Raw genomic sequence first — 8,943 nt, forward strand, 5'->3', positions numbered from 1 at the left:
TGAGGAGAGCTTGTTGTTATGTTGGTAAGGTTACGTTTAGTCTACTATACAGTTGTAGTATCGATGGTGTGGTGAGGAGAGCTTGTTGTAAATGTTACGTTTAGTCTACTATACAGTTATAGTATCGATGGTGTGGTGAGGAGAGCTTGTTGTTATGTTGGTAAGGTTACGTTTAGTCTACTATACAGTTGTAGTATTGATGGTGTGGTGAGGAGAGCTTGTTTTTAATGTTACGTCTTATGTGAATACCTCACATTTTTTCCATACAAGCAGAAACCATTTCTTGGTATTTTTTTCTAACGAGGTGTATATAGAAGGCGAAGCTGGCAGTGTTATTCTATATTAACCAAGTATAGAAGCCTATTGTATGTAAGTTTTTAGAATCTGTCTATAGCAAAAACGTTTGATATAAGTACAATATTTGTTTTCTGTTGACATAACAAACAACCCTATTTTGACAGACAAATTACCTACGTCTAATACTTGATAACACTGATAGAGACACAGAGGGGCGTGGCACAGATCGTTATCCCATGGTCCGTATGTGTATTGCGCAATCAATCTTGTGTCAAATCTATTTTCACATCTATGGTCTTTTGTCTTCTCAGTTGACTTTTCTTTTTCTCTTTTATAAAAAATCAACTTCATATAGAAAAATGAAATATTTCACACAATGAAGTAGATAAAGCGATTATGTCATACATATATGTGATAGATGGGACAGGCTATCTTGGTGTGTAAAACCTTGTCGATTTGACACCTAATATCCAAAGCAACTACCGGAACATACCTGTGTGGTTTCTTCTACACACAGCAATGACGCTGGCAGCTCAATAACTTAATTGTTTTTGTTGAAAAGGCTGCTACATGTATATTGACAGAAACAACCAGCTTACTATTACATGAACATTTTAATACAGTCACTTGTTACGCGTGATTTCATTGGTTCATATCAGTCTGGAACGATTGGTTTGTAAGGTATTATTGGATTGGATATTGATAATAAACACATACATTCGATGTTCAATTAAAAAATAATTTACCTGCATTTACAATTATCGATTGTCAAATTCATCAATTCTAAACCTGCATGTTTGTATAGAACTAATTTAATTACCATCTACGGGATTCTTTGCATAAAAAAGTATCCAAAATCAGTCTCTGGTACGTTCAAGCTGGCAAACATATTTTGATATTTCACTAATTCAACTCGTAGTGATGACTTTATCATCGCGTGACTGTGAGTTGGAAAATATCTTTAACCTGACTTTGGCAGGGTTTATTGCTCAGTAAACAGTCGCTGTCATTTTGAAACGAGGTTTCACTGAACAACATACAGGAGGCTCACCGCATGCTTCTTAGAACAATTTTGGTAAAATGGGTTTCCCGTGACAAAAACCACAATAGCACATGACGATCTGTAATCTCGATTCTAAAACCAAACCTACGCATGGAAGCATTACTGACACCTGGGATCTGTGCTAATATTGAAATGTCTAGTGCTCTACATACTAAGCTTATGATAGTTATAATAATGATCTCTTATGATGAAATTACAGCTCTAGGATCTCACATTGTGCACACGAAATGAGTAGTACATGATGCACGGTAGAAGAATGCACAAGGTGCACACGATATGAGAAGTGCATGATGGACGGTAGAAGAATGCACATAGTGCACACGATATGAGAAGCGCATGATGCACGGTAGAAGGATGCACAATGTGCACACGATATGAGAAGTGCATGATGCACGGTAGAAGAATGCACAGTGTGCACACGATATAAGTAGTGCATGATGCACGGTAGAAAAATGCACATTGTGCACACGATATGAGCAGTGCATGATGCACGGTAGAAGAATGCACATAGTGCACACGATATAAGTAGTACATGATGCACGGTAGAAGAATGCACAATGTGCACACGAAATAAGTAGTACATGATGGACGGTAGAAGAATGCACATAATGCACACGATATGAGAAGCGCATAATGCACGGTAGAAGGATGCACAATGTGCACACGATATGAAAAGTGCATGATGCACGGTAGAAGAATGCACATAGTGCACACGATATGAGTAGTACATGATGGACAGTAGAAGAATGCACATTGTGCACATGATATAAGTAGTAAATGATGCACGGTAGAAAAATGCACAGTGTGTACACGATATGAGAAGTGCATGATGCACGGTAGAAGAATGCACAATGTGCACACGATATGAGAAGTGCATGATGCACGGTAGAAGAATGCACAATGTGCACACGATATGAATAGTACATGATGCACGGTAGAAGAATGCACAATGTGCACACGATATGAGAAGTGCATGATGCGCGGTAGAAGAATGCACATTGTGCACACGATATAGTAGTGCATGATGCACGGTAGAAGAATGCACAATGTGCACATGATATAAGTAGTGCATGATGCACGGTAGAAGAATGCACATTGTGCACACGATATAGTAGTGCATGATGCACGGTAGAAGAATGCACAATGTGCACATGATATAAGTAGTGCATGATGCACGGTAGAAGAATGCACATTGTGCACACGATATAGTAGTGCATGATGCACGGTAGAAGAATGCACAATGTGCACATGATATAAGTAGTGCATGATGCACGGTAGAAGAATGCACAATGTGCACACGATATAAGTAGTGCATGATGCACGGTAGAAGAATGCACAATGTGAACGCGATAGAACTTTAGTGTACACGATATAATCGCAGTTATTACAAATTTAGAAATCACTTGTGAATAAACGCGAGGTAAGGTACAATGAACAAGTCGATGACATACGTGAAAATGAAAATTTCTGAAAAGGTCTTATTTCCATTGAAGAGATTCGCAAAATACATGGTGTGTCTAGTCTTTATCGTAACAAAGAGACAAAATATTAACAGTTGTAGTGTACACTTGTATCGATTTATCCATAGCTAATACACCCGTATATGTCAATACACGTCATAATGCACGAACCTTTCGTTTTATTTTGCAATCTGTAATTTTCAAGGATCGAGCAAACCATCCGAATGTACAATACTACCCTGCAAAGTGTCCGATTCAACCCGTCCGAATGTACAATACTACCCTGCAAAGTGTCCGCATGTACAATACTACCCTGCAAAGTGTCCGATTCAACACGTCCGAATGTACAATACTACCCTGCAAAGTGTCCGAATGTACAATACTACCCTGCAAAGTGTCCGAATGTACAATACTACCGTGCAAAGTGTCCGAATGTACAATACTACCCTGCAAAGTGTCCGAATGTACAATACTACCCTGCAAACCGTCCGAATGTACAATACTACCCTGCAAACCGTCCGAATGTACAATACTACCCTGCAAAGTGTCCGATTCAACCCGTCCGAATGTACAATACTACCCTGCAAAGTGTCCGAATGTACAATACTACCCTGCAAAGCGTCCGAATGTACAATATTACCCTGCAAAGTGTCCCATTTAACACGTCCGAATGTACAATACTACCCTGCAAAGTGTCCGAATGTACAATACTACCCTGCAAAGTGTCCGAATGTACAATACTACCCTGCAAAGTGGCCGATTGTACAATACTACCGTGCAAAGTGTCCGAATGTACATTACTACCCTGCAAAGTGTCCCAATGTACAATACTACCCTGCAAATTGGCCGATTGTACAATACTACCCTGCAAAGTGTCCGAATGTACAATACTACCCTGCAAACCGTCCGAATGTACAATACTACCCTGCAAAGTGTCCGAATGTACAATACTACCCTGCAAAGTGTCCGAATGTACAATATTACCCTGCAAAGTGTCCCATTTAACACGTCCGAATGTACAATACTACCCTGCAAAGTGTCCGAATGTACAATACTACCCTGCAAAGTGTCCGATTGTACAATACTACCCTGCAAAGTGTCCGATTGTACAATATTACCCTGCAAAGTGTCCGAATGTACAATACTACCCTGCAAAGTGTCCCAATGTCCGAATGTACAATACTACCCTGCAAAGTGTCCGAATGTACAATACTACCCTGCAAAGTGTCCGAATGTACAATACTACCGTGCAAAGTGTCCGAATGTACAATATTACCCTGCAAAGTGGCCGAATGTACAATACTACACTGCAAAGTGTCCGAATGTACAATACTACCCTGCAAAGTGGCCGATTGTACAATACTACCCTGCAAAGTGGCCGATGTACAATACTACCCTGCAAACCGTCCGAATGTACAATACTACCCTGCAAAGTGTCCGATTGTACAATACTACCCTGCAAAGTGTCCGAATGTACAATACTACCCTGCAAAGTGTCCGAATGTACAATACTACACTGCAAAGTGTCCGAATGTACAATACTACCCTGCAAAGTGTCCAATTGTACAATACTACCCTGCAAAGTGTCCGATTGTACAATACTACCCTGCAAAGTGTCCGAATGTACAATACTACCCTGCAAAATGTCCGATTGTACAATACTACCCTGCAAAGTGTCCGAATGTACAATACTACCCTGCAAAGTGTCCGAATGTACAATACTACACTGCAAAGTGTCCGAATGTACAATATTACCCTGCAAAGTGTCCAATTGTACAATACTACCCTGCAAAATGTCCGATTGTACAATACTACCCTGCAAAGTGTCCGAATGTAATACTTCACAATACTACCCTGCAAAGTGTCCGAATGTACAATACTACACTGCAAAGTGTCCGAATGTACAATACTACCCTGCAAAGTGTCCGATTGTACAATACTACCCTGCAAAGTGTCCGATTGTACAATACTACCCTGCAAACCGTCCGAATGTACAATATTACCCTGCAAAGTGTCCGATTGTACAATACTACCCTGCAAAGTGTCCGATTGTACAATACTACCCTGCAAAGTGTCCGAATGTACAATACTACCCTGCAAAATGTCCGAATGTACAATACTACCCTGGAAAGTGTCCGATTGTACAATACTACCCTGCAAAGTGTCCGATTGTACAATACTACCCTGCAAACCGTCCGAATGTACAATATTACCCTGCAAAGTGTCCGATTGTACAATACTACCCTGCAAAGTGTCCGATTGTACAATACTACCCTGCAAAGTGTCCGAATGTACAATATTACCCTGCAAAGTGTCCGAATGTACAATATTACCCTGCAAAGTGTCCGATTGTACAATACTACCCTGCAAAGTGTCCGATTGTACAATACTACCCTGCAAAGTGTCCGATTGTACAATACTACCCTGCAAAGTGTCAGAATGTAAAATACTACCCTGCAAAGTGTCCGATTGTACAATACTACCCTGCAAAGTGTCCGATTGTACAATACTACCCTGCAAAGTGTCAGAATGTAAAATACTACCCTGCAAAGTGTCCGATTGTACAATACTACCCTGCAAAGTGTCCGATTGTACAATACTACCCTGCAAAGTGTCCGAATGTACAATACTACCCTGCAAAGTGTCCGATTGTACAATACTACCCTGCAAAGTGTCAGAATGTAAAATACTACCCTGCAAAGTGTCCGATTGTACAATACTACCCTGCAAAGTGTCCGATTGTACAATACTACCCTGCAAAGTGTCCGATTGTACAATACTACCCTGCAAAGTGTCCGATTCAACCCGTCCGAATGTACAATACTACCCTGCAAAGTGTCCGATTCAACCCGTCCGAATGTACAATACTACCCTGAGTGTCCGATGTACAATACTACCCTGCAAAGTGTCCGATTCAACCCGTCCGATTGTACAATACTACCCTGCAAAGTGTCCGATTCAACCCGTCCGAATGTACAATACTACCCTGCAAAGTGTCCGATTCAACCCGTCCGATTGTACAATACTACCCTGCAAACCGTCCGAATGTACAATACTACCCTGCAAAGTGTCCGATTGTACAATACTACCCTGCAAAGTGTCCGATTGTACAATACTACCCTGCAAAGTGTCCGATTGTACAATACTACCCTGCAAAGTGTCCGATTCAACCCGTCCGAATGTACAATACTACCCTGCAAAGTGTCCGATTCAACCCGTCCGATTGTACAATACTACCCTGCAAAGTGTCCGATTCAACCCGTCCGATTGTACAATACTACCCTGCAAAGGGTCCGATTGTACAATATTACCCTGCAAAGTGTCCGATTGTACAATACTACCCTGCAAAGTGTCCGAATGTACAATACTACCCTGCAAAGTGTCCGAATGTACAATACTACCCTGCAAACCGTCCGAATGTACAATACTACCCTGCAAAGTGTCCGATTCAACCCGTCCGAATGTACAATACTACCCTGCAAAGTGTCCGATTGTACAATACTACCCTGCAAAGTGTCCGATTCAACCCGTCCGAATGTACAATACTACACTGCAAAAACCCACAGTATATTGGCTCATCAAAAGAACAGTTACAACAAGACCTATTGCTGGACTTATCCGACCAACAGTGTGTGTAGTGTTTAATCATAAAACAGGTAAGAGAGGACGAAGGAAGTACATAGGCTGTGTACCAACATGTTTGGTAATTTCCATAGATAATGTAAATGGCGATTGACATTTACTCCTATAGCCGAGATTGCCGTGCTTTGTCAGACTGTTTATTACTGTACGGGATACTCAGCTTTCATTTTCTATAGCTGTCAATTTGGTGTAATTGGTGGAAGCTGGGGACGGGGTCGCTTGAAATTTGCCTTAGTATCAGATTAAATTTGTCTATTTCTGTAACATCTATTTAATACTTACATGTATTTGTAACCTATTTACATTTGAAATAGATTGTATTTAGAACAAGCAAGGGAATATCACCTTTCTATATTAATTTAGAATTTGATATATATTTGAGCAAAATCATAACTTAAAAAGCTTCATCTACCGTAGTATATATTCGGAAGACATGTTGACATATCTGATGTTGTTACACCGGGGAGAATTCATTGTTTGTACTGATATCTCTCTGATGTTGTTACACCGGGGAGAATCCATTGTTTGTTCTGGTATATCATTGTTGGAGTGTGGGCATCCTTTTATCTGTATCATTCCTGTAATTATCACTGTAGTATACATTCGGAAGTCATGTTGGAGTGTGGGCATCCTTTTATCTGTATCATTCCTGTAATTATCACTGTAGTATACATTCGGAAGTCATGTTGGAGTGTGTGCATCCTTTTACCTGTATCATTCCTAATTATCTCCGTATAGCGGAAGACAGATTGTAATTATCATTCCTGTAGTATACATTACCTGGAAGTATACATTCATGTTGGAGTGTGGGCCTCCTTTTGTAATTATCCTAGTATATCATTCCTGTAATTACTGTAGTATACTGTATGTTGGAGTGTATCATGTAATTATCATTGGAAGACATGTTGGAGTGTCATTCCTTTCTGTGTATCATGGGCATCCTTTTATCTGTATCATTCCTGTAATTATCACTTTTACCTGTATCATTCCTGTAATTATCTCCGTAGTATACATTCGGAAGACATGTTGGAGTGTGGGGCCTTTTATCTGTATCCTTAATTATCCTGTAGTATACATTCGGAAGACTGTGGGCATCCTTTTATCTGTTCATTCCTGTAATTATCACTGTAGTATACATTCGGAAGTCATGTTGGAGTGTGGGCATCCTTTTATCTGTATCATTCCTGTAATTATCACTGTAGTATACATTCGGAAGACATGTTGGAGTGTGGGCCTCCTTTTACCTGTATCATTCCTGTAATTATCTCCGTAGTATACATTCGGAAGACATGTTGGAGTGTCGGCCTCCTTTTACCTGTATCATTCCTGTAATTATCACTGTAGTATACATTCGGAAGACATGTTGGAGTGTGGGCATCCTTTTATCTGTATCATTCCTGTAATTATCACTGTAGTATACATTCGGAAGTCATGTTGGAGTGTGGGCATCCTTTTATCTGTATCATTCCTGTAATTATCACTGTAGTATACATTCGGAAGTCATGTTGGAGTGTGGGCATCCTTTTACCTGTATCATTCCTGTAATTATCACTGTAGTATACATTCGGAAGTCATGTTGGAGTGTGGGCATCCTTTTATCTGTATCATTCCTGTAATTATCACTGTAGTATACATTCGGAAGTCATGTTGGAGTGTGGGCATCCTTTTAACTGTATCATTCCTGTAATTATCACTGTAGTATACATTCGGAAGTCATGTTGGAGTGTGGGCATCCTTTTATCTGTATCATTCCTGTAATTATCACTGTAGTATACATTCGGAAGTCATGTTGGAGTGTGGGCATCCTTTTATCTGTATCATTCCTGTAATTATCACTGTAGTATACATTCGGAAGACATGTTGGAGTGTGGGCATCCTTTTATCTGTATCATTCCTGTAATTATCACTGTAGTATACATTCGGAAGTCATGTTGGAGTGTGGGCATCCTTTTAACTGTATCATTCCTGTAATTATCACTGGAGTATACATTCGGAAGTCATGTTGGAGTGTGGGCATCCTTTTATCTGTATCATTCCTGTAATTATCACTGTAGTATACATTCGGAAGTCATGTTGGAGTGTGGGCATCCTTTTATCTGTATCATTCCTGTAATTATCACTGTAGTATACATTCGGAAGACATGTTGGAGTGTGGGCATCCTTTTATCTGTATCATTCCTGTAATTATCACTGTAGTATACATTCGGAAGACATGTTGGAGTGTGGGCATCCTTTTATCTGTATCATTCCTGTAATTATCACTGTAGTATACATTCGGAAGTTATGTTGGAGTGTGGGCATACTTTTATCTGTATCATTCCTGTAATTATCACTGTAGTATACATTCGGAAGACATGTTGGAGTGTGGGCATCCTTTTATCTGTATCATTCCTGTAATTATCACTGTAGTATACATTCGGAAGACATGTTGGAGTGTGGTTATAAACTATCGGTTGTAGTATCGCACAATGTAACACGATA

The sequence above is a fragment of the Ylistrum balloti genome, unplaced genomic scaffold (genome assembly GCF_031769215.1).
Source record: "Ylistrum balloti isolate Yb309-2 unplaced genomic scaffold, AGI_CSIRO_Ybal_v1 Utg369782, whole genome shotgun sequence".
Taxonomy (NCBI): domain Eukaryota; kingdom Metazoa; phylum Mollusca; class Bivalvia; order Pectinida; family Pectinidae; genus Ylistrum; species Ylistrum balloti.